The 25,460-nt window shown below is 31.1% G+C and overlaps 1 protein-coding gene across 1 annotated transcript in view; it reads left to right on the top strand.

The window, feature by feature from the left end:
- Positions 1-25,460, top strand: part of klhl29 (kelch like family member 29) — a 240,283-nt gene that overhangs the window by 168,198 nt on the left and 46,625 nt on the right. The gene's annotated exons all lie outside the window — the stretch shown is intronic.

Raw genomic sequence — 25,460 nt, 5'->3', positions numbered from 1 at the left:
AAATAATATATGACACGGCACATCCTTTTTATAAGGACAACCAAAAAAAGGATGCTGCATGGAATCTCATAGCAGAAGAAGAAGAAAAGGTTAAATCAAAAGAAGTCCACCTCTCTTTCTGCTTCTCTGTTGAGCAGACTTTCTGTATGTTTGTCGTTGTGAAATGCCACATGATCGCGCGCGCGCGGTCCCGCGAGACACGTTGGGAAGTGGGCGGCGACGGAGCTGCCGGACCGCAGCTGTGCGGAGCCGGTGTGGATTGACAAAAAAATTGACCCGTCCGGAGCACGCAGTCAAGACGCACCGCACCGCAACCGCACCGCAACCGCATCCAGTGAAAACCCGGGATTACCCCTTTTGTTTAGCTTTCACTTGTTTTGTTCTGCCTGTACTGCTTGTTACTTTCTGAGAACATCTCCCTTCACTTTTTGAGTCATAGCAGCATATCATGCACTGTCATGGCTATTTCTGCCTCGAGAAAGAGTTGCAAACTTTCTGTCGTGACTATTCCAGGGGAAAAAAAGAAGAATATTAGTTTTATGGTTTGGTTCTGCTGGGATCAGTCAGTGCTCAGGCAACTTTGTTAGAAATGTTCATAGCGACATATAATGCACAATCCCAACCTCTGCGACTTGTCTCCTGAGCTGATGAATGTCTCCATGATCCCATTAACTAAGCTAACCCTGTTGATTAACCCTCAGTGGAGTGCAGAACTCCACCAAGACCATTCGGTTTCAGGCACGTACAACTACAGAAGCGGTTCATTTTTAAGACCATTATTTCATGTTCAGAAGCATCCATGCTCACAACCCGACCTCACCTTGGATGGCAGAGTAGCGGTTTGGACGTCGCTAATGCATGCTGGTCAGTTTGGGCCAAAGCATTTGTGACACGGGGTTAGAACTGCAGCTAGCATTATAAAGAGTGCGGGACATTCTGGTTGTTTTTCCAGAAAAATCCAAAGATTTCTTCTTGTGGTGTGTGTCACCTGCCCCCTCCCACCGATTTGTGGTTGAATGAGCCGGCTAATGTGCGCCGCGTGCAGCTAGCGACGTGTCACTGCGACAAGGAGGGAAAAAGAGGAGGAAGAGTAGAAATCTTCTGCCGTGATTGTTGTTGTTGTTGTGTGCGGAGCCTGCGAGGCGAGTCTAATGTAAGCTGCTTCATGCATAATTTACTATCAAAGTTTTATGGAGATTTGATTTGTACCCACACGCTTGTTTTGTTTGGCAACACCACTTATGAATGACACATCATGTTTTTAGCTCTTTGTTTCGAAGCGTAGCAAGGATGTTAGCTGGTAATCGATGTGACTTGCTTGATACTTTGTCCGTGATGCAAAAACCCAAAGATGGGCAAACTGAACAGAAGATTTTGATAGATATCTGACATAGTAGTGGCGGCTGGTGGGGCGGTTAAGAAAATGTATGGATGGATAAACATAATTAACATCATTAATAAACGCTTTAATTAAATCATTACATCTTTGGATTATGAAAAGCGTTTATACCTTTTTAATTTCCCCGCAGACACATTTAATGTTTAAAGAAAGCATGGTTCAAGTTAACAACAAAAAGGCTGTGAGCTAGCATCCATTACGTGAGCACCACGCAAGCTAGCAAGCAGTGTTAGCAAACTGCAAAACGTAAGCATCATCTTGCTTTTGATGGATGTCTAAAATATGTCTGTCACTTTTCCTTGTCACTATTCTGCCAATTCTCGACAACTTTCTTCAAATGCTCCTGGATGTTTTTTTCCATCCAAGCGAGTTCCCTATTAACTTTGATGGAGTATCTTAATAACAGCGAAACACGAAAGCACGGTTGGGCAGTTTCGGAAGGGCGGAGCAGCAGCAGGAAAGATTTGCAACTAGACGGGCTGCGACAGCGAGCAGCTGGTCGGCGACGCGGACTCGGGGAACAGGTGTCGTAAATTACGTGCCGAACCGACTGCCCGGCGACGTTCCTGACAGATTATCAGCAAGCTATTTATTTCATAGCGCTCATAAATATAAGGCAAATCCCTTTCAAACCGACCCGGAGGTGTTCTGAGAAGTTATAGTTTGGAACCTTTTGGTCTTTATAGTGGAACCTTGATGGAGTAAGGATGTTCACAAAGGTTGTTATAGTTCACGAAAACTAAAGAAACAAAAACTAAAATTGAAACAACACTATTGTTAACAAATTAAATAAATGCAAGAGTGCTTAAAACAAAACATTTAAAAATAATAATAAAAACATCATTTAAATTACCTGAATTCCACCAAAACAAGTCAAATCGAAATAAAAACTAACTATAGTGAAAAATCCAAAATTATTATAACCCAGGTTCCACATCATTAAGTCTGCAGGCAAACGTGCAAAGTGACTTTTTAAAAATTTGATGCGACTTTAGAGGCAAATGTTTTTGCCAAATTACCAAACATTTCTGACATCAGGTTTGCTCAACTGAGGGTCCACTCAAAATTTGCTCTTTCAGATGTGAAACCCTTAAGCTACCAAATATTGTTATCCGAGATGATACATACTAAATATATCAATTGAATTAAAAAAATGTATGACTTAACTCATTGACTCCCAGCCATTTTCACTGAAGCAACCCCCTTCGCTCCCAGATGTTTTACTGGATTTTGACTGATTTTGCAAGGTCCACAGAATATTGTGTTCTATATCTATAAAAACATGGAACCTACCAAAAGAAAGATTAGAGTCTATTCTATTATCGGGGGGGCTTATTTGTATCTGTTCCCATTTTGCAGCAATTTTCATCAATATTCATATTCCTGGTGAAAACACTTGACAAAAGAGCTTTTACAACATGGCCCTGCCTTATCTTGTTTGCTTTGCTGCCACCTTCTGGCCGTTTTTTGTAATCACTGCCATTGCTTTTAGCCACCTCTTCATGTCAGAAGCTGCATCGAAGCCTTTTGTATGTGTTTGCATAAAAATAAATAAATAAATAAATAACATGTAAATACGTTTTTGGGAGTGAAGGACAAAGTATTAAAAAACGTGTTTACACGTCTTTGGGTTTGAATGTGTTAATGGGGATTCAATTTAGTTTCTATGTGTTCTTTCATGTGCCAATTAATTTTTTTCTATAGGCCCCAATATATAATTTTTTATGTAATTTGACATAAGTCCTTTCACAAAAAGCATGTTTTCTCCACTTTTTAGTCAGAAACCAGTTTTTGGTTAAACTAAGCATTGTTCCACTGCTGGTTACTAAAGAACAGAGAACGCTAGAAACAAACTTTTTTTTTTCACATTCCACAACACAATATACCGTGTGTCTTAAAAGATGAGTAAAAATACTGTAAAACATTTGACAATCTCGAGAACTGTACTGTGAAAAAGGCTGGCATTTAAGAGCCGATTTTGAACCACACGTATTCAGCGAGGCTCTTGCAGCGCAACGTTCGACCGCGGCGACCCTCGGCGACGGAAGAGAGTAAGTCCTAGCAGGTGTCTCGTTTGCGACTGGAGCGCTAATAACATTCCGGAATCATTACTCAGCGGATAGCAGCGGCTGCCGATGTTTGATATGCGGATGGCAGCTCGGGGACGCGGCGACAGCTGCAAATTGATTTGCTGTGTTGCTCATCGCCTGATGGATGCGCGGGGACGCGGCCACTGCTTTGTGTGCTCTCCTTGTTGCCAGCGTGTATGTATGTACATGCAGAGTCGAGCACATATATTAGACGAGCTGTCATTAGGCATGAGACAGGATCATCGAGCATCCTGAATTGCTTAAATACGGCCTCTTTTGAGTGATGATAGCATTTAAAATATTGTTTGAGTTCAAGAGTTCTTTTCTATTTAAAAGGTGCAAAAAATGTACCACAGATTTTACTTTATTGTTGGTGTGGTTAGGTATGACCATGTGTACACGCTCGCAGCCTCATTTGCAGTCTTGGCCGCCGCCGTCATCCCTCTTGACGATAGCTTTCACGCTTCTCACCGTAAAATTCCAGCCCACGGTCGCAATTATGTCTTCAATCAGCGGCATCTCAAAGCGGCCTGGATGCACCCGGGATGCGGCCTTTCTTCGGCGCAAATCAACACTCGTGTCGATCCAGCCCGACTGTTCCCGTCGCTAATGACTGACACTTTTTTTTTTTTTTTTTCATAAAGAGGAAGTGAGTCGCGGAGTTATGGGGGAGGCTTTTAACTCGCAATCAGGTGCCCTGGGCCCGCGCTCTCGCCCGGCATGTTGATCCTTTTGACGAAGCAATATGATTGCAGAATATTGAATAATTCATGCCTGTCTAATGATGTGTCAATCACGCGCTTTTGTTTTATTTATTGCGCGCCGCGCGCAGGTTTGCGCGTCCTTCAAGCGTCGTTGCCCCTTAATATTTCATGAGGAACTGTTAGCAACACTGCGCCACATATAGCAGTCGCACAGCGGGGATGTTGAGCTAACAAAAAGATCGGAGCGTCTGTATTTTGTGTATTTTTCCAAACTTACCTGACTCATCTGATTAGTCGGTTCGCCTCGTGAGGTTTCACTTCGCATTACGTCTCATTCTGAGTGTAGTGGTCTATAAATTACCGAATGCTTTACTTAGGAATGTTAAATGCTGTGTTATAGCATTATACAGACTTGAGTCAGTTATTTGATATCAGAGTTCAAAGCAAACATGGTGAAGCAGCATTCAACTGTTATGCTGCACACAATTGTTATAAGCTGCCAACAGAAGCCACACTCAAGTGTAACTTCTTCTAAATCCAAGTTAAAAACTTTTTTTTGTCCCCATACCACAGAACAAGGTATTTTAAAGCACTCTTAAAATCTAGGTTGTGACTTTGAGAAATAGCGGTAGCTACTTTGGTAACCTCATACGGTTTGCTACGGTCTGGTCTGTTTCCACCAATACAATGAGTTACATCCATCTCTCTACTGTTTTGTCACAAAAGCAAGAAAAGTTCATCCATCATTGTGGAATACTTTAATTCTGACCCTTTCCATTTGTCGAGCGAGATACCAATAATAGTCGACAAAAGCTTTCGATCTGGTTACTTCTGATGGTCCAAATTACACATCGGATGTGTCAGGATGAGACTGTTGAAATGGAGTAACTCCCAGGGACGGGCTCAAGGGAACCAAAGAGGATCAGGAGAAACAAACGGGATCATGGGAAAATTCCGTCAAGAGTTATCTCTAGTTTCTCAACATCGCTAATAAATTGCTGCCTCGCTACCTGCAAGCGATTCCACATTGGAGCTCAGGTAAGCGCCTCCAGCTGTTGTGGTTATTGGTGGGCGGTTCCAGGGCGCGCACCACAGGAGGGCGACCCTGCAGCAGTCAGGGACAAGAGGCTCCCAAAGCCCCCCTGCCGAGGAAGCTTCCCTCCTACTGTGCTAATCCCTTGCTCCTCTGGATTAGCCCAACTGGCGGCGGTGGCACCTGCTGGGCTGTCAAGGTTGACGCCCCCCCGACCCGGCAACCAGCCTCCTGGTGTGACACCCTTGGTCCTCGCCGCCACATGTGGTCTCTTTCGCAGAAGGGGATGAACACATTTCCCCCAAAATGAAGACAAACAGTCCAGCGTATGCTGTCACGTAATTTTCTCACTAATTATTGTAGCCTTTTGCAACAGTACAAAACTATTCCAGTCAGGGGAGATGATGAAAAGAAATCGACGGCAACTTCACCCCACTAATAAATCAAACCCATACGCGGCGCCTCATTGGTGGCAGACTTTATTTAACACGCTGGGTAATATAACGGTGAAGAATGTGCGCAGACGTGATGTTCATTGTGATGGATCGCACCATTTTGGAACTCAGTCGACTTCCAAACTGGCAGAAAAATGAAGGCGAATGGCTGCAGATGCACAGTAGCGATGACTATAACAAGTTGTCGCCATTAAAAAAAAGAAAAAAGAAAAAAGTAACATCACTCTCGTCTTATTGGTTGCACGGATGTAAACAGAAAAAAAATACATCATCATCTTCCGTGTTTCCATCTTGGCCTCCCATGGCAGCATCTGCTCGCCCTCGCCTCTCCGCCGCAATTAGCAACCGTTAGCATGTGACGGCAACCAGCTCACCGCCTCCTCTTCAAAAGGAAGTGACAAGTGACCTTTTAGGATGTACAGCCTCCAAGCCGGTGAGTTGAGTGGCCACCCGACACGGCCAACCGCCACCAACGCAGTAACGAGCGCTCGTGGTCTTCCGTCTGCTGGTTTCCAGGAGAGACGGAGGCGGTAATTTGATTCCGATCACCTCATGTGATATTCCCTAAGCAGAGGGGCCTTCTCTTTTAAGCCACACCCCTGAAATTGATGAACGAAGGACACTAAGTTTTTCATATATAAAGTATACTTTTTTCTTTTTACAGTGGTCTTTATAGTTAAATTTACCTTAACTCAAGCAAGTGTTTAGCTAACACAAAATACCAACATTAGCTGAGCTAACAAGGCTCGCTAGCTAGCTAGGTTTCATACGTTAGTTAAATTTAGCATAGTTAGCTTGAGCTTAAGCTATGCAATTGTCAAATTAGTCACCAAAAAATCTGTCTGCTCCAATGTGATCAATGTACACCAAATGTAACAAATGCACATCTATAAACTAACCCTTTTGCTTTGCTAGCCCTTTAACCAAAATACCAACATTAGCTGACCTACAAAGGCTAGCTAGCTAGGTGCTCCCAGTCTTGACAAACATAGTTTTTTCTTTTTAAATAATTTTCATAGAAAATCGAGAGCTACAAGCGGTGACCTTTGCTGTGGAATTTGTGGAATTTGGACGTTAGCTTAGCATTTTGCTTGTGTCACATCTAAGCTAAGGAAGCTAGATAGCTTTCATAGAGCTAATGCCGCATTCGAGGAAGTTGACTCCTGAAATTGACTTCTTCGTGAATTAGAACTTGTTTTGGACTTTCTTGTGAAATTATCTATTCTGGAAAAAAAAAATCCCCCAAAATTGCCTGACATTTTTTCTGAAATATACATTAAAAAATGTAGACTTTTTCCTGAAATGGCCATTTCCTGAAATTGGCTTCCCTAAAGTTGTTTTTCTTAAATATATCCCATTTCACTTATTGAAATTGGACCTTAAAAAAAACCAAATTGTTCCCCACTTGAATTTGCTGATACTTTAAAAAAAATTATACATTTTGCATATATATATATATATATATATTTATTTTTTTTCAGCCTTAGTAACAGTAACTAAAGTTAATGAAAGAACATTGAAATCACGGCAGTCCGAATGGGTGAATTCTGAGGGGATTATGTGTCAATCTGGGATCCCTGTTGTGTTGTGTTGCGTGTCCCACGGGGATTACGTGAAGGTGACACATCTTTGTGTATGATGCCAAAATGTGCTCTAATCCATCTGAGTGCGCACGCGCGCGCATCTTGGCCGACCTTGACTTCATCCGTCTGTCAGTGATTCCATCAGATGGTCACATGACCGCCAAAAAGCAGACCCCTGCTGCTGCTTTTTTTGGAGTAATAGTGAAAATTCACATGCAATTGTCACCCTCCCAAATGGTTTGTAATGGCCCCAAGATGGCAGCAAACGCATTTTTTTCCCCCCAAACTAGACAAGGGAACAACAAAAAAGGTGATCTGCAAATAGTTGAGTTTTCAACATACACCGCTAAAGTTCCCTTTGACTTTTTTGTCAAGCATCTCACCCCACTTTTCTTTGACGGCTTAATTCAGTTTCTCAAGCTTTTTCCAGTAAACCGTCATGTTAGCTGTCAGCCCGACGAGCTCGTCTGTGCGGTAAACAAAGACAAGTGGATACTCAATGGGTGGTATTACTGTTATTTCACCCACAATGCTCTGCCCCTGCTGTCAAATTCTGGGCCACTAATGAATTTCACATGCTCATTCGTTGGGCAATTTTCACAAAGTGCCGCCTGTCAGAGACAACAGACTATCGCCAGTAAACACACACGCACAAACATCCGTGGCTAGTTTGCACTTCGCTCATGTGGATTCTCCTCAAAAAACCCTTTTCTGTTCATTGTCTGTGTGCTTTCTGAAACATCCTAAAATGCCTCATGATTAGGGATGTAACGATAGCAATATTGTAATGCTGCGATATTAAAACTGCCACAATATATTGTCGTCGTTATGTCGTGAAATTAAAAGCGGCACATCTGTTGGGGGGAAAAAAAAAAAAAAAAAAAAAGTCAGGTTGATTTCCATTTGTGCAGTTGTCGCACCCTCTGGTGGTTAGTTTTTTGGTGCAGTTTAATTTTCACAAGGCGTGTTTTGGCCCTTCTATGTTTAAAATCCATGCTACTGGTCAGAGATGAAGTGGTAAAGAATATGCTATTGAACCGAGTCAATATGTAGAACTCAATCTCTGTGTGCATTAGCAAATAAATATCTCAATATTAAGTGTTATTAGAGATTGTAGGTTGCTTATATGCATTGCTCTAATGTACAAAAGCACAATGTATGTGTATATATATATATATATATATATATATATATATATATTAGGGCTGTCAAAGTTAAAGCGTTAATAGATTAATTAATCACAAAAAAATGTCGCATTAATCACGTATTAACGCATATTAATCGCACTATTTTTTTAACCGCACTTGAGCCTTGAACGTAACCGCGGATGGTTACATTGAAGGCTGCACAGGTCAGTGATGAGGTCAATGCACGGCATTTCCTACGCCTGTTGTTCCAAAATGAGCGGGTGACTCCAGTTGGTGTTATGGTAGTGATTCATTGCATGCGCTAACCTTGAGCGCCCTCTTGTGACTTGGGGAAGCAACTGTGAAGAGTGAAAATAAATGGCCGCGAGTACATTGCCACAGAGCCGTCTCAATCGTGTGTATTAACATAGCCCGCACATATAGCTACCAACGCAGTTGGTGTGCTCGGTGGTAAATTTCACTTTAAAAAACACCCCGTCGGGACTTTAGATAAAACAAAAGTAATTTGCGTTTAATTAATTAATTGCTGAATTGCACCCAATTGATATGATGCTGTTACGTTTTGAGCAATACACGCATGCATGCAATTGCGTACATGCATTTAATCAATGTTTGCAAATGACATTCAGATAATAAAATGCATTGTCAAAATATTATGGTATTTTGTATTTATTTTATATTACGCGAATACGCAAGTAATTTAGCTGATTAATCGTGATTAATCAAAATTAAAAAGTATGATTAATCAGATTTAAAATTTTAATCGTTTGACAGCACTAATATATTATATATACTATATACTATTTTTTATATATATATATATATATATATATGTGTGTGTGTGTGTGTGTGTGTGTGTGTGTATATATTTTTTTAGTATACAATTATTGTATCGTGATCTTCATGTAGTGATATTTTATTGTAGTGACATTTTATTAGTAAAACCTTTTTTAATGACATGATGTACTGTCTAGTCACTTTTTTTTTAAATTACATAATGTATAGTAAGACTTTTTGTTTTAAAATGGCATGATACATAGTAAGACTTTTTTTTAATGACACGATGTATAGTCATTTTTTTTAAATTACACAATGTATAGTAACACTTTTTTAAATTACATAATTTATAGTAAAACTATACATGGTCGTTTTTTGTTTTTTTTTAAATAAAAACATATTACTATAAATGGATTTAAAAAAAAAAAAAGCTTTACTATACATGATCATTTTAAATACTTTACATGGTCTTTTTTTGTTTGTTTGTTTTTTTTAACGCATTACTATACATGGTTGTTGTTGTTGTTTTTTTGTTTCTAAAAATGCCTAACTATGAATGGGCTTTTTTTTTAAATGCTTTACTATACGTGGTCTGTTTTTTTGTTTTTTGTTTTGTTTTTGTTTTTGTTTTTTACATGGTCGTTTTTTTTAACGCATTACTATACATGGTCGTTTTTGTTGTTGTTGTTGTTTTTTGTTTTTAAAAATGCCTAACTATAAATGGGCTTTTTTTTTAAATGCTTTACTATACGTGGTCGTTTTTTGTTTTTTTTTGTTTGTTTTTGTTTTTTTTGTTTTTTACATGGTCGTTTTTTTAACGCTTTACTATACATTTTTTGTTTTTGTTTTTTAAAAAAAACACCTGGTCTCTTTTTTTTTTTTTTTTTACAATTTACGATACATGGTCGTTTTTTTTTTGTTTTTTTTTAAAAAGCCTTACTATACATGGTCATTAAAAAATAAATAAATAAATATTTAAAAAAAGCCTTACTATGCATGGTCATTAAAAAAAAAAAAAAAAAGCCTTACTATACATGGTAATTTAAAAAAAACAAAAAAAATCCTTACTATACATAATGAAAAGAAAAAAAAACAAAAAAAACACTTAGTATACACATAGTAGTGTAAAAGAAGTGCCTTGACGGTTAGCTCACTGTGTTGAGCACCCGCATATGTGTAGAGGGATCGTACTTGGAGCAGGTCGTTTTTTAAAAATTAAAAACGCCTTACTATACATGGTCGTTTTGTAAAAATTAAAAACGCCTTACTATACATGGTCGTTTTTTTTTTTTTAATTAAAAACGCCTTACTATACATGGTCGTTGTTTTTTTTTAATTAAAAACGCCTTACTATACATGGTCGTTTTTTTTTTTTTTAATTAAAAACGCCTTACTATACATGGTCGTTTTTTTTTTAAAATTAAAAACGCCTTACTATACATGGTCGTTTTAAAAAAAATTAAAAACGCCTTACTATACATTGTCGTTTTGTAAAAATTAAAAACGCCTTACTATACATGGTCGTTTTTTTTTTTAAATTAAAAACGCCTTGGTCGTTTTTTTTTTATTAAAAACGCCTTACTATACATGTTTTTTTTTTTTTTTATTATTAAAAATGCCTTACTATACATGGTCGTTTTGTAAAAATTAAAAACGCCTTACTATACATGGTCGTTTTGTAAAAATTAAAAACGCCTTACTATACATGGTCGTTTTTTTTTTTTAATTAAAAACGCCTTACTATACATGGTCGTTTTTTTTTTTTTAATTAAAAACGCCTTACTATACATGGTCGTTTTTTTTTTTTTTAATTAAAAACGCCTTACTATACATGGTCGTTTTTTTTTTTAAATTAAAAACGCCTTACTATACATGGTCGTTTTTTTTTTTTAAATTAAAAACGCCTTACTATACATGGTCGTTTTTTAAAAAATTAAAAACTCCTTACTATACTTGGTCGTTTTTTTTTTTTAATTAAAAACGCCTTACTATACATGGTCGTTTTTTTTTTTTAATTAAACACGCCTTACTATACATGGTCTTTTTTTTTTTTTTTTATTAAAAATGCCTTACTATACATGGTCGTTTTGTAAAAATTAAAAACGCCTTACTATACATGGTCGTTTTTAAAAAAATTTAAAACTCCTTACTATACATGGTCGTTTTTTTTTTTTTTTTTATTAAAAACGCCTTACTATACATGGTCATTTTTTTTTTAATGAAAAACGCCTTACTATACATGGTCGTTTTTTTTTTTTAATTAAAAATGCCTTACTATACATGTTCGTTTTTTAAAAATTAAAAACGCCTTACTATACATGGTCGTTTTTAAAAAAATTAAAAACTCCTTACTATACATGGTCGTTTTGTAAAAATTAAAAACGCCTTACTATACATTGTCGTTTTGTAAAAATTAAAAACGCCTTACTATACATGGTCGTTTTTTTAAAAATTAAAAACTCCTTACTATACATGGTCGTTTTTTTTTTTTTAAATTAAAAACGCCTTACTATACATGGTCATTTTTTTTTTTTTTATTAAAAACGCCTTACTATACATGGTCGTTTTTTTTTTTTTTATTAAAAACGCCTTACTATACATGTTCGTTTTTTAAAAATTAAAAACGCCTTACTATACATGGTCGTTTTTTAAAAATTAAAAACACCTTTCTATACATGGTCGTTTTTTTTAAATTAAAAATGCCTTACTATACATGGTCGTTTTAAAAAAATTAAAAACGCCTTACTATACATGGTCGTTTTTTAAAAAAATTAAAAACGCCTTACTATACATGATCGTTTTTTAAAAATTAAAAACGCCTTACTATACATGGTCGTTTTTTTTAAATTAAAAACGCCTTACTATACATGGTCGTTTTTTTAGAAATTAAAAACGCCTTACTATACATGGTCGGTTTTTTAAAATTAAAAATGCCTTACTATACATGGTCGTTTTTTTTTTTTTTTATTAAAAACGCCTTACTATACATGGTCGGTTTTTTAGAAATTAAAAACGCCTTACTATACATGGTCGTTTTTTTTTTTTTTTTATTAAAAACGCCTTACTATACATAGTCGTTTTTTAAAAATTAAAAACTCCTTACTATACATGGTCGTTTTTTTTTTTTTTATTAAAAATGCCTTACTATACATAGTCGTTTTTTAAAAATTAAAAACTCCTTACTATACATGGTCGCTTTTTTTAAAATAAAAAACGCCTTACTATACATGGTTGTTTTTTAAAAAATTAAAAACGCCTGACTATACATGGTCGTTTTTTTTTTTTTTTTTTATTAAAAACGCCTTACTATACATGGTCGTTTTTTAAAAATTAAAAACGCCTTACTATACACGGTCGTTTTAAAAAAATTAAAAACGCCTTACTATACATGGTCGTTTTTTAAAAATTAAAAACGCCTTACTATACATGGTCGGTTTTTTAAAATTAAAAATGCCTTACTATACATGGTCGGTTCTTTTTTTTTTTATTAAAAACGCCTTACTATACATGGTCGGTTTTTTAGAAATTAAAAACGCCTTACTATACATGGTCGGTTTTTTTAAATTAAAAATGCCTTACTATACATGGTCGTTTTTTTTTTTTTTTATTAAAAACGCCTTACTATACATAGTCGTTTTTTAAAAATTAAAAACTCTTTACTATACATGGTCGTTTTTTTTTTTTAAATTAAAAACGCCTTACTATACATAGTCGTTTTTTAAAAATTAAAAACTCCTTACTATACATGGTCGCTTTTTTTAAAATTAAAAACGCCTTACTATACATGGTTGTTTTTAAAAAAATTAAAAACGCCTTACTATAAATGGTCGTTTTTGTTTTTTTTTAAATTAAAAACGCCTTACTATACATGGTCGTTTTTAAAAAATTAAAAACGCCTTACTATACATGGTCGTTTTTTTTTTTTTTTTAATTAAAAACGCCTTACTATACATGGTCGTTTTTTAAAAATTAAAAACGCCTTACTATACACGGTCGTTTTAAAAAAATTAAAAACGCCTTACTATACACGGTCGTTTTAAAAAAATTAAAAACGCCTTACTATACATGGTCGTTTTTTAAAAATTAAAAACGCCTTACTATACATGTTCGTTTTTTAAAAATTAAAAACGCCTTACTATACATGGTCGTTTTTTAAAAATTAAAAACACCTTACTATACATGGTCGTTTTTTTTAAATTAAAAATGCCTTACTATACATGGTCGTTTTAAAAAAATTAAAAACGCCTTACTATACATGGTCGTTTTTTAAAAAAATTAAAAACGCCTTACTATACATGGTCGTTTTTTAAAAATTAAAAACGCCTTACTATACACGGTCGTTTTTTTTAAATTAAAAACGCCTTACTATACATGGTCGTTTTTTTAGAAATTAAAAACGCCTTACTATACATGGTCGGTTTTTTAAAGTTAAAAATGCCTTACTATACATGGTCGTTTTTGTTTTTTTTTTATTAAAAACGCCTTACTATACATGGTCGGTTTTTTAGAAATTAAAAACGCCTTACTATACATGGTCGTTTTTTTTAAATTAAAAATGCCTTACTATACATGGTCGTTTTTAAAAAATTAAAAACTCCTTACTATACATGGTCGTTTTTTTTTTTTAAATTAAAAACGCCTTACTATACATGGTCATTTTTTTTTTTTTTTATTAAAAATGCCTTACTATACATGGTCGTTTTTTTTTTTTTTTTATTAAAAACGCCTTACTATACATGTTCGTTTTTTAAAAATTAAAAACGCCTTACTATACATGGTCGTTTTTTAAAAATTAAAAACACCTTACTATACATGGTCGTTTTTTTTAAATTAAAAATGCCTTACTATACATGGTCGTTTTAAAAAAATTAAAAACGCCTTACTATACATGGTCGTTTTTTAAAAAAATTAAAAACGCCTTACTATACATGGTCGTTTTTTAAAAATTAAAAACGCCTTACTATACACGGTCGTTTTTTTTAAATTAAAAACGCCTTACTATACATGGTCGTTTTTTTAGAAATTAAAAACGCCTTACTATACATGGTCGGTTTTTTAAAATTAAAAATGCCTTACTATACATGGTCGTTTTTTTTTTTTTATTATTAAAAACGCCTTACTATACATGGTCGTTTTTTTTTAAAAATTAAAAACGCCTTACTATACACGGTCGTTTTTTTTAAATTAAAAACGCCTTACTATACATGGTCGTTTTTTTAGAAATTAAAAACGCCTTACTATACATGGTCGGTTTTTTAAAGTTAAAAATGCCTTACTATACATGGTCGTTTTTGTTTTTTTTTTATTAAAAACGCCTTACTATACATGGTCGGTTTTTTAGAAATTAAAAACGCCTTACTATACATGGTCGTTTTTTTTAAATTAAAAATGCCTTACTATACATGGTCGTTTTTAAAAAATTAAAAACTCCTTACTATACATGGTCGTTTTTTTTTTTTTAATTAAAAACGCCTTACTATACATGGTCGTTTTTTAAAAATTAAAAACGCCTTACTATACACGGTCGTTTTAAAAAAATTAAAAACGCCTTACTATACACGGTCGTTTTAAAAAAATTAAAAACGCCTTACTATACATGGTCGTTTTTTAAAAATTAAAAACGCCTTACTATACATGTTCGTTTTTTAAAAATTAAAAACGCCTTACTATACATGGTCGTTTTTTAAAAATTAAAAACACCTTACTATACATGGTCGTTTTTTTTAAATTAAAAATGCCTTACTATACATGGTCGTTTTAAAAAAATTAAAAACGCCTTACTATACATGGTCGTTTTTTAAAAAAATTAAAAACGCCTTACTATACATGGTCGTTTTTTAAAAATTAAAAACGCCTTACTATACACGGTCGTTTTTTTTAAATTAAAAACGCCTTACTATACATGGTCGTTTTTTTAGAAATTAAAAACGCCTTACTATACATGGTCGGTTTTTTAAAGTTAAAAATGCCTTACTATACATGGTCGTTTTTGTTTTTTTTTTATTAAAAACGCCTTACTATACATGGTCGGTTTTTTAGAAATTAAAAACGCCTTACTATACATGGTCGTTTTTTTTAAATTAAAAATGCCTTACTATACATGGTCGTTTTTAAAAAATTAAAAACTCCTTACTATACATGGTCGTTTTTTTTTTTTAAATTAAAAACTCCTTACTATACATGGTCGTTTTTTTTTTTTAAATTAAAAACGCCTTACTATACATGGTCGTTGTTTTTTTTTAATTAAAAACGCCTTACTATACATGGTCGTTGTTTTTTTTTAATTAAAAACGCCTTACTATACATGGTCGTTTTTTTTTTTTTTAATTAAAAACGCCTTACTATACATGGTCGTTTTTTTTTTTAAATTAAAAACGCCTTACTATACATGGTCGTTTTAAAAAAAATTAAAAACGCCTTACTATACATTGTCGTTTTGTAAAAATTAAAAACGCCTTACTATACATGGTCGTTTTTTTTTTTAAATTAAAAACGCCTTGGTCGTTTTTTTTTTATTAAAAACGCCTTACTATACATGTTTTTTTTTTTTTTTATTATTAAAAATGCCTTACTATACATGGTCGTTTTGTAAAAATTAAAAACGCCTTACTATACATGGTCGTTTTGTAAAAATTAAAAACGCCTTACTATACATGGTCGTTTTTTTTTTTTAATTAAAAACGCCTTACTATACATGGTCGTTTTTTTTTTTTTAATTAAAAACGCCTTACTATACATGGTCGTTTTTTTTTTTTTTAATTAAAAACGCCTTACTATACATGGTCGTTTTTTTTTTTAAATTAAAAACGCCTTACTATACATGGTCGTTTTTTTTTTTTAAATTAAAAACGCCTTACTATACATGGTCGTTTTTTAAAAAATTAAAAACTCCTTACTATACTTGGTCGTTTTTTTTTTTTAATTAAAAACGCCTTACTATACATGGTCGTTTTTTTTTTTTAATTAAACACGCCTTACTATACATGGTCTTTTTTTTTTTTTTTTATTAAAAATGCCTTACTATACATGGTCGTTTTGTAAAAATTAAAAACGCCTTACTATACATGGTCGTTTTTAAAAAAATTTAAAACTCCTTACTATACATGGTCGTTTTTTTTTTTTTTTTTATTAAAAACGCCTTACTATACATGGTCATTTTTTTTTTTATGAAAAACGCCTTACTATACATGGTCGTTTTTTTTTTTTAATTAAAAATGCCTTACTATACATGTTCGTTTTTTAAAAATTAAAAACGCCTTACTATACATGGTCGTTTTTAAAAAAATTAAAAACTCCTTACTATACATGGTCGTTTTGTAAAAATTAAAAACGCCTTACTATACATTGTCGTTTTGTAAAAATTAAAAACGCCTTACTATACATGGTCGTTTTTTTAAAAATTAAAAACTCCTTACTATACATGGTCGTTTTTTTTTTTTTAAATTAAAAACGCCTTACTATACATGGTCATTTTTTTTTTTTTTATTAAAAACGCCTTACTATACATGGTCGTTTTTTTTTTTTTTATTAAAAACGCCTTACTATACATGTTCGTTTTTTAAAAATTAAAAACGCCTTACTATACATGGTCGTTTTTTAAAAATTAAAAACACCTTTCTATACATGGTCGTTTTTTTTAAATTAAAAATGCCTTACTATACATGGTCGTTTTAAAAAAATTAAAAACGCCTTACTATACATGGTCGTTTTTTAAAAAAATTAAAAACGCCTTACTATACATGATCGTTTTTTAAAAATTAAAAACGCCTTACTATACATGGTCGTTTTTTTTAAATTAAAAACGCCTTACTATACATGGTCGTTTTTTTAGAAATTAAAAACGCCTTACTATACATGGTCGGTTTTTTAAAATTAAAAATGCCTTACTATACATGGTCGTTTTTTTTTTTTTTTATTAAAAACGCCTTACTATACATGGTCGGTTTTTTAGAAATTAAAAACGCCTTACTATACATGGTCGTTTTTTTTTTTTTTTTATTAAAAACGCCTTACTATACATAGTCGTTTTTTAAAAATTAAAAACTCCTTACTATACATGGTCGTTTTTTTTTTTTTTATTAAAAATGCCTTACTATACATAGTCGTTTTTTAAAAATTAAAAACTCCTTACTATACATGGTCGCTTTTTTTAAAATAAAAAACGCCTTACTATACATGGTTGTTTTTTAAAAAATTAAAAACGCCTGACTATACATGGTCGTTTTTTTTTTTTTTTTTTATTAAAAACGCCTTACTATACATGGTCGTTTTTTAAAAATTAAAAACGCCTTACTATACACGGTCGTTTTAAAAAAATTAAAAACGCCTTACTATACATGGTCGTTTTTTAAAAATTAAAAACGCCTTACTATACATGGTCGGTTTTTTAAAATTAAAAATGCCTTACTATACATGGTCGGTTCTTTTTTTTTTTATTAAAAACGCCTTACTATACATGGTCGGTTTTTTAGAAATTAAAAACGCCTTACTATACATGGTCGGTTTTTTTAAATTAAAAATGCCTTACTATACATGGTCGTTTTTTTTTTTTTTTATTAAAAACGCCTTACTATACATAGTCGTTTTTTAAAAATTAAAAACTCTTTACTATACATGGTCGTTTTTTTTTTTTAAATTAAAAACGCCTTACTATACATAGTCGTTTTTTAAAAATTAAAAACTCCTTACTATACATGGTCGCTTTTTTTAAAATTAAAAACGCCTTACTATACATGGTTGTTTTTAAAAAAATTAAAAACGCCTTACTATAAATGGTCGTTTTTGTTTTTTTTTAAATTAAAAACGCCTTACTATACATGGTCGTTTTTAAAAAATTAAAAACGCCTTACTATACATGGTCGTTTTTTTTTTTTTTTTAATTAAAAACGCCTTACTATACATGGTCGTTTTTTAAAAATTAAAAACGCCTTACTATACACGGTCGTTTTAAAAAAATTAAAAACGCCTTACTATACACGGTCGTTTTAAAAAAATTAAAAACGCCTTACTATACATGGTCGTTTTTTAAAAATTAAAAACGCCTTACTATACATGTTCGTTTTTTAAAAATTAAAAACGCCTTACTATACATGGTCGTTTTTTAAAAATTAAAAACACCTTACTATACATGGTCGTTTTTTTTAAATTAAAAATGCCTTACTATACATGGTCGTTTTAAAAAAATTAAAAACGCCTTACTATACATGGTCGTTTTTTAAAAAAATTAAAAACGCCTTACTATACATGGTCGTTTTTTAAAAATTAAAAACGCCTTACTATACACGGTCGTTTTTTTTAAATTAAAAACGCCTTACTATACATGGTCGTTTTTTTAGAAATTAAAAACGCCTTACTATACATGGTCGGTTTTTTAAAGTTAAAAATGCCTTACTATACATGGTCGTTTTTGTTTTTTTTTTATTAAAAACGCCTTACTATACATGGTCGGTTTTTTAGAAATTAAAAACGCCTTACTATACATGGTCGTTTTTTTTAAATTAAAAATGCCTTACTATACATGGTCGTTTTTAAAAAATTAAAAACTCCTTACTATACATGGTCGTTTTTTTTTTTTTTTTATTAAAAACGCCTTACTATACATGTTCGTTTTTTAAAAATTAAAAACGCCTTACTATACATGGTCGTTTTTTAAAAATTAAAAACACCTTACTATACATGGTCGTTTTTTTTAAATTAAAAATGCCTTACTATACATGGTCGTTTTAAAAAAATTAAAAACGCCTTACTATACATGGTCGTTTTTTAAAAAAATTAAAAACGCCTTACTATACATGGTCGTTTTTTAAAAATTAAAAACGCCTTACTATACACGGTCGTTTTTTTTAAATTAAAAACGCCTTACTATACATGGTCGTTTTTTTAGAAATTAAAAACGCCTTACTATACATGGTCGGTTTTTTAAAATTAAAAATGCCTTACTATACATGGTCGTTTTTTTTTTTTTTTTATTAAAAACGCCTTACTATACATGGTCGGTTTTTTAGAAATTAAAAACGCCTTACTATACATGGTCGTTTTTGTTTTTTTTTTATTAAAAACGCCTTACTATACATAGTCGTTTTTTAAAAATTAAAAACTCCTTACTATACATGGTCGTTTTTTAAAAATTGAAAACGCCTTACTATACATGGTCGTTTTTTTTTTTTTAATTAAAAATGCCTTACTATACATAGTCGTTTTTTAAAAATTAAAAACGCCTGACTATACATGGTCGTTTTTTTTTTTTTTTTTATTAAAAACGCCTTACTATACATGGTCGTTTTTTAAAAATTAAAAACGCCTTACTATACATGGTCGGTTTTTTAAAATTAAAAATGCCTTACTATACATGGTCGTTTTTTTAGAAATTAAAAACGCCTTACTATACATGGTCGGTTTTTTAAAATTAAAAATGCCTTACTATACATGGTCGGTTCTTTTTTTTTTTATTAAAAACGCCTTACTATACATGGTCGGTTTTTTAGAAATTAAAAACGCCTTACTATACATGGTCGGTTTTTTAAAATTAAAAATGCCTTACTATACATGGTCGTTTTTTTTTTTTTTTTATTAAAAACGCCTTACTATACATAGTCGTTTTTTAAAAATTAAAAACTCCTTACTATACATGGTCGTTTTTTAAAAATTGAAAACGCCTTACTATACATGGTCGTTTTTTTTTTTTAAATTAAAAACGCCTTACTATACATAGTCGTTTTTTAAAAATTAAAAACTCCTTACTATACATGGTCGCTTTTTTTAAAATTAAAAACGCCTTACTATACATGGTTGTTTTTAAAAAAATTAAAAACGCCTTACTATACATGGTCGTTTTTTTTTTTTTTTAAATTAAAAACGCCTTACTATACATGGTCGTTTTAAAAAAATTAAAAACGCCTTACTATACATGGTCGTTTTTTTTTTTTTTTTTAATTAAAAACGCCTTACTATACATGGTCGTTTTTTAAAAATTAAAAACGCCTTACTATACACGGTCGTTTTAAAAAAATTAAAAACGCCTTACTATACACGGTCGTTTTAAAAAAATTAAAAACGCCTTACTATACATGGTCGTTTTTTAAAAATTAAAAACGCCTTACTATACATGTTCGTTTTTTAAAAATTAAAAACGCCTTACTATACATGGTCGTTTTTTAAAAATTAAAAACACCTTACTATACATGGTCGTTTTTTAAAAATTAAAAATGCCTTACTATACACGGTCGTTTTTTTTTAATTAAAAACGCCTTACTATACATGGTCGTTTTTTTAGAAATTAAAAACGCCTTACTATACATGGTCGGTTTTTTAAAATTAAAAATGCCTTACTATACATGGTCGTTTTTTTTTTTTTTTATTAAAAACGCCTTACTATACATGGTCGGTTTTTTAGAAATTAAAAACGCCTTACTATACATGGTCGTTTTTTGTTTTTTTTTTATTAAAAACGCCTTACTATACATAGTCGTTTTTTAAAAATTAAAAACTCCTTACTATACATGGTCGTTTTTTTTAGAAATGAAAAACGCCTTACTATACATGGTCGTTTTTTTTAAATTAAAAATGCCTTACTATACATGGTCGTTTTTTAAAAATTAAAAACACCTTACTATACATGGTCGTTTTTTAAAAATTAAAAACGCCTTACTATACGTGGTCGTTTTTTTTTGTTTTGTTTTTAAATTAAAAACGCCTTACTATACATGGTCTTTTTTTTTTTTTTTATTAAGAACGCCTTACTATACATGGTCTTTTTTTTTTTAATTAAAAACGCCTTACTATACATGGTCGTTTTTTAAAAATTAAAAACGCCTTACCATACATGGTCGTTTTTTAAAAATTAAAAACGCCTCACTATACATGGTCGTTTTTTTAAAATTAAAAATGCCTTGGTCGTTTTTTAAAAATTAAAAACGCCTTACTATACATGGTCGTTTTTTTTTTTTATTAAAAATGCCTTACTATGCATGGTCGTTTTTTTTTTAATTAAAAATGCCTTACTATACATGGTCGTTTTTTGTTTTGTTTTTTAAATTAAGAACGCCTTACTATACATGGTCGTTTATTTTTATTTTTTTTTAATTAAAAACGCCTTACTATACATGGTCGTTTTTTTTTTTTTTAATTAAAAATGCCTTACTATACATGGTCGTTTTGTAAAAATTAAAAACGCCTTACTATACATGTTCGTTTTTTAAAAATTAAAAACGCCTTACTATACATGGTCGTTTTTTAAAAATTAAAAACACCTTACTATACATGGTCGTTTTTTTTAAATTAAAAATGCCTTACTATACATGGTCGTTTTAAAAAAATTAAAAACGCCTTACTATACATGGTCGTTTTTTAAAAAAATTAAAAACGCCTTACTATACATGGTCGTTTTTTAAAAATTAAAAACGCCTTACTATACACGGTCGTTTTTTTTAAATTAAAAACGCCTTACTATACATGGTCGTTTTTTTAGAAATTAAAAACGCCTTACTATACATGGTCGGTTTTTTAAAATTAAAAATGCCTTACTATACATGGTCGTTTTTTTTTTTTTTTTATTAAAAACGCCTTACTATACATGGTCGGTTTTTTAGAAATTAAAAACGCCTTACTATACATGGTCGTTTTTGTTTTTTTTTTATTAAAAACGCCTTACTATACATGGTCGTTTTTTAAAAATTGAAAACGCCTTACTATACATGGTCGTTTTTTTTTTTTAAATTAAAAATGCCTTACTATACATAGTCGTTTTTTAAAAATTAAAAACGCCTGACTATACATGGTCGTTTTTTTTTTTTTTTTTATTAAAAACGCCTTACTATACATGGTCGTTTTTTAAAAATTAAAAACGCCTTACTATACATGGTCGGTTTTTTAAAATTAAAAATGCCTTACTATACATGGTCGTTTTTTTAGAAATTAAAAACGCCTTACTATACATGGTCGGTTTTTTAAAATTAAAAATGCCTTACTATACATGGTCGGTTCTTTTTTTTTTTATTAAAAACGCCTTACTATACATGGTCGGTTTTTTAGAAATTAAAAACGCCTTACTATACATGGTCGGTTTTTTAAAATTAAAAATGCCTTACTATACATGGTCGTTTTTTTTTTTTTTTTATTAAAAACGCCTTACTATACATAGTCGTTTTTTAAAAATTAAAAACTCCTTACTATACATGGTCGTTTTTTAAAAATTGAAAACGCCTTACTATACATGGTCGTTTTTTTTTTTTAAATTAAAAACGCCTTACTATACATAGTCGTTTTTTAAAAATTAAAAACTCCTTACTATACATGGTCGCTTTTTTTAAAATTAAAAACGCCTTACTATACATGGTTGTTTTTAAAAAAATTAAAAACGCCTTACTATACATGGTCGTTTTTTTTTTTTTTTAAATTAAAAACGCCTTACTATACATGGTCGTTTTAAAAAAATTAAAAACGCCTTACTATACATGGTCGTTTTTTTTTTTTTTTTAATTAAAAACGCCTTACTATACATGGTCGTTTTTTAAAAATTAAAAACGCCTTACTATACACGGTCGTTTTAAAAAAATTAAAAACGCCTTACTATACACGGTCGTTTTAAAAAAATTAAAAACGCCTTACTATACATGGTCGTTTTTTAAAAATTAAAAACGCCTTACTATACATGTTCGTTTTTTAAAAATTAAAAACGCCTTACTATACATGGTCGTTTTTTAAAAATTAAAAACACCTTACTATACATGGTCGTTTTTTAAAAATTAAAAATGCCTTACTATACACGGTCGTTTTTTTTTAATTAAAAACGCCTTACTATACATGGTCGTTTTTTTAGAAATTAAAAACGCCTTACTATACATGGTCGGTTTTTTAAAATTAAAAATGCCTTACTATACATGGTCGTTTTTTTTTTTTTTTATTAAAAACGCCTTACTATACATGGTCGGTTTTTTAGAAATTAAAAACGCCTTACTATACATGGTCGTTTTTTGTTTTTTTTTTATTAAAAACGCCTTACTATACATAGTCGTTTTTTAAAAATTAAAAACTCCTTACTATACATGGTCGTTTTTTTTAGAAATGAAAAACGCCTTACTATACATGGTCGTTTTTTTTAAATTAAAAATGCCTTACTATACATGGTCGTTTTTTAAAAATTAAAAACACCTTACTATACATGGTCGTTTTTTAAAAATTAAAAACGCCTTACTATACGTGGTCGTTTTTTTTTGTTTTGTTTTTAAATTAAAAACGCCTTACTATACATGGTCTTTTTTTTTTTTTTTTATTAAGAACGCCTTACTATACATGGTCTTTTTTTTTTTAATTAAAAACGCCTTACTATACATGGTCGTTTTTTAAAAATTAAAAACGCCTTACCATACATGGTCGTTTTTTAAAAATTAAAAACGCCTCACTATACATGGTCGTTTTTTTAAAATTAAAAATGCCTTGGTCGTTTTTTAAAAATTAAAAACGCCTTACTATACATGGTCGTTTTTTTTTTTTTATTAAAAATGCCTTACTATGCATGGTCGTTTTTTTTTTAATTAAAAATGCCTTACTATACATGGTCGTTTTTTGTTTTGTTTTTTAAATTAAGAACGCCTTACTATACATGGTCGTTTATTTTTATTTTTTTTTAATTAAAAACGCCTTACTATACATGGTCGTTTTTTTTTTTTTTAATTAAAAATGCCTTACTATACATGGTCGTTTTGTAAAAATTAAAAACGCCTTACTATACATTGTCGTTTTGTAAAAATTAAAAACGCCTTACTATACATGGTCGTTTTTTTTAGAAATTAAAAACGCCTTACTATACATGGTCGTTTTTTAAAAAATTAAAAATGCCTTACTATACATGGTCGTTTTTTAAAAATTAAAAACACCTTACTATACATGGTCGTTTTTAAAAAATTAAAAACGCCTTACTATACGTGGTCGTTTTTTTTTGTTTTGTTTTTAAATTAAAAACGCCTTACTATACATGGTCTTTTTTTTTTTTTTTTATTAAGAACGCCTTACTATACATGGTCTTTTTTTTTTTAATTAAAAACGCCTTACTATACATGGTCGTTTTTTAAAAATTAAAAACGCCTTACCATACATGGTCGTTTTTTAAAAATTAAAAACGCCTCACTATACATGGTCGTTTTTTTAAAATTAAAAATGCCTTGGTCGTTTTTTAAAAATTAAAAACGCCTTACTATACATGGTCGTTTTTTTTTTTTTATTAAAAATGCCTTACTATGCATGGTCGTTTTTTTTTTAATTAAAAATGCCTTACTATACATGGTCGTTTTTTGTTTTGTTTTTTAAATTAAGAACGCCTTACTATACATGGTCGTTTATTTTTATTTTTTTTTAATTAAAAACGCCTTACTATACATGGTCGTTTTTTTTTTTTTTAATTAAAAATGCCTTACTATACATGGTCGTTTTGTAAAAATTAAAAACGCCTTACTATACATTGTCGTTTTGTAAAAATTAAAAACGCCTTACTATACATGGTCGTTTTTTTTAGAAATTAAAAACGCCTTACTATACATGGTCGTTTTTTAAAAAATTAAAAACTCCTTACTATACATGGTCGTTTTTTTTTTTTTTATTAAAAACGCCTTACTATACATGTTCGTTTTTAAAAAATTAAAAACGCCTTACTATACATGGTCGTTTTTTAAAAAAAATTAAAAACGCCTTACTATACATGGTCGTTTTTTTTAAATTAAAAACGCCTTACTATACATGGTCGTTTTTTTTAAATTAAAAACGCCTTACTATACATGGTCGTTTTTTTAAAATTAAAAATGCCTCACTATACATGGTCGTTTTTTTTAAATTAAAAACGCCTTACTATACATGGTCGTTTTTTAAAAATTAAAAACGCCTTACTATACATGGTCGTTTTGTAAAAATTAAAAACGCCTTACTATACATGGTCGTGTTTTTTTTTTTTTATTAAAAACGCCTTGGTCGTTTTTTTTTTATTAAAAACGCCTTACTATACATGGTCTTTTTTTTTATTATTATTATTAAAAATGCCTTACTATACATGGTCGTTTTTTAAAAATTAAAAACGCCTTACTATACATGGTCGTTTTTTTTAAATTAAAAACGCCTCACTATACATGGTCGTTTTTTTTAAATTAAAAACGCCTTACTATACATGGTCGTTTTTTAAAAATTAAAAACGCCTTACTATACATGGTCGTTTTGTAAAAATTAAAAACGCCTTACTATACATGGTCGTGTTTTTTTTTTTTTATTAAAAACGCCTTGGTTGTTTT

This window comes from Festucalex cinctus, chromosome 21 (genome assembly GCF_051991245.1).
Source record: "Festucalex cinctus isolate MCC-2025b chromosome 21, RoL_Fcin_1.0, whole genome shotgun sequence".
Classification (NCBI taxonomy): domain Eukaryota; kingdom Metazoa; phylum Chordata; class Actinopteri; order Syngnathiformes; family Syngnathidae; genus Festucalex; species Festucalex cinctus.
The sequence above is the reverse complement of the archived record's forward strand: the minus strand, read 5'-3'. Positions and strand labels throughout refer to the sequence as shown.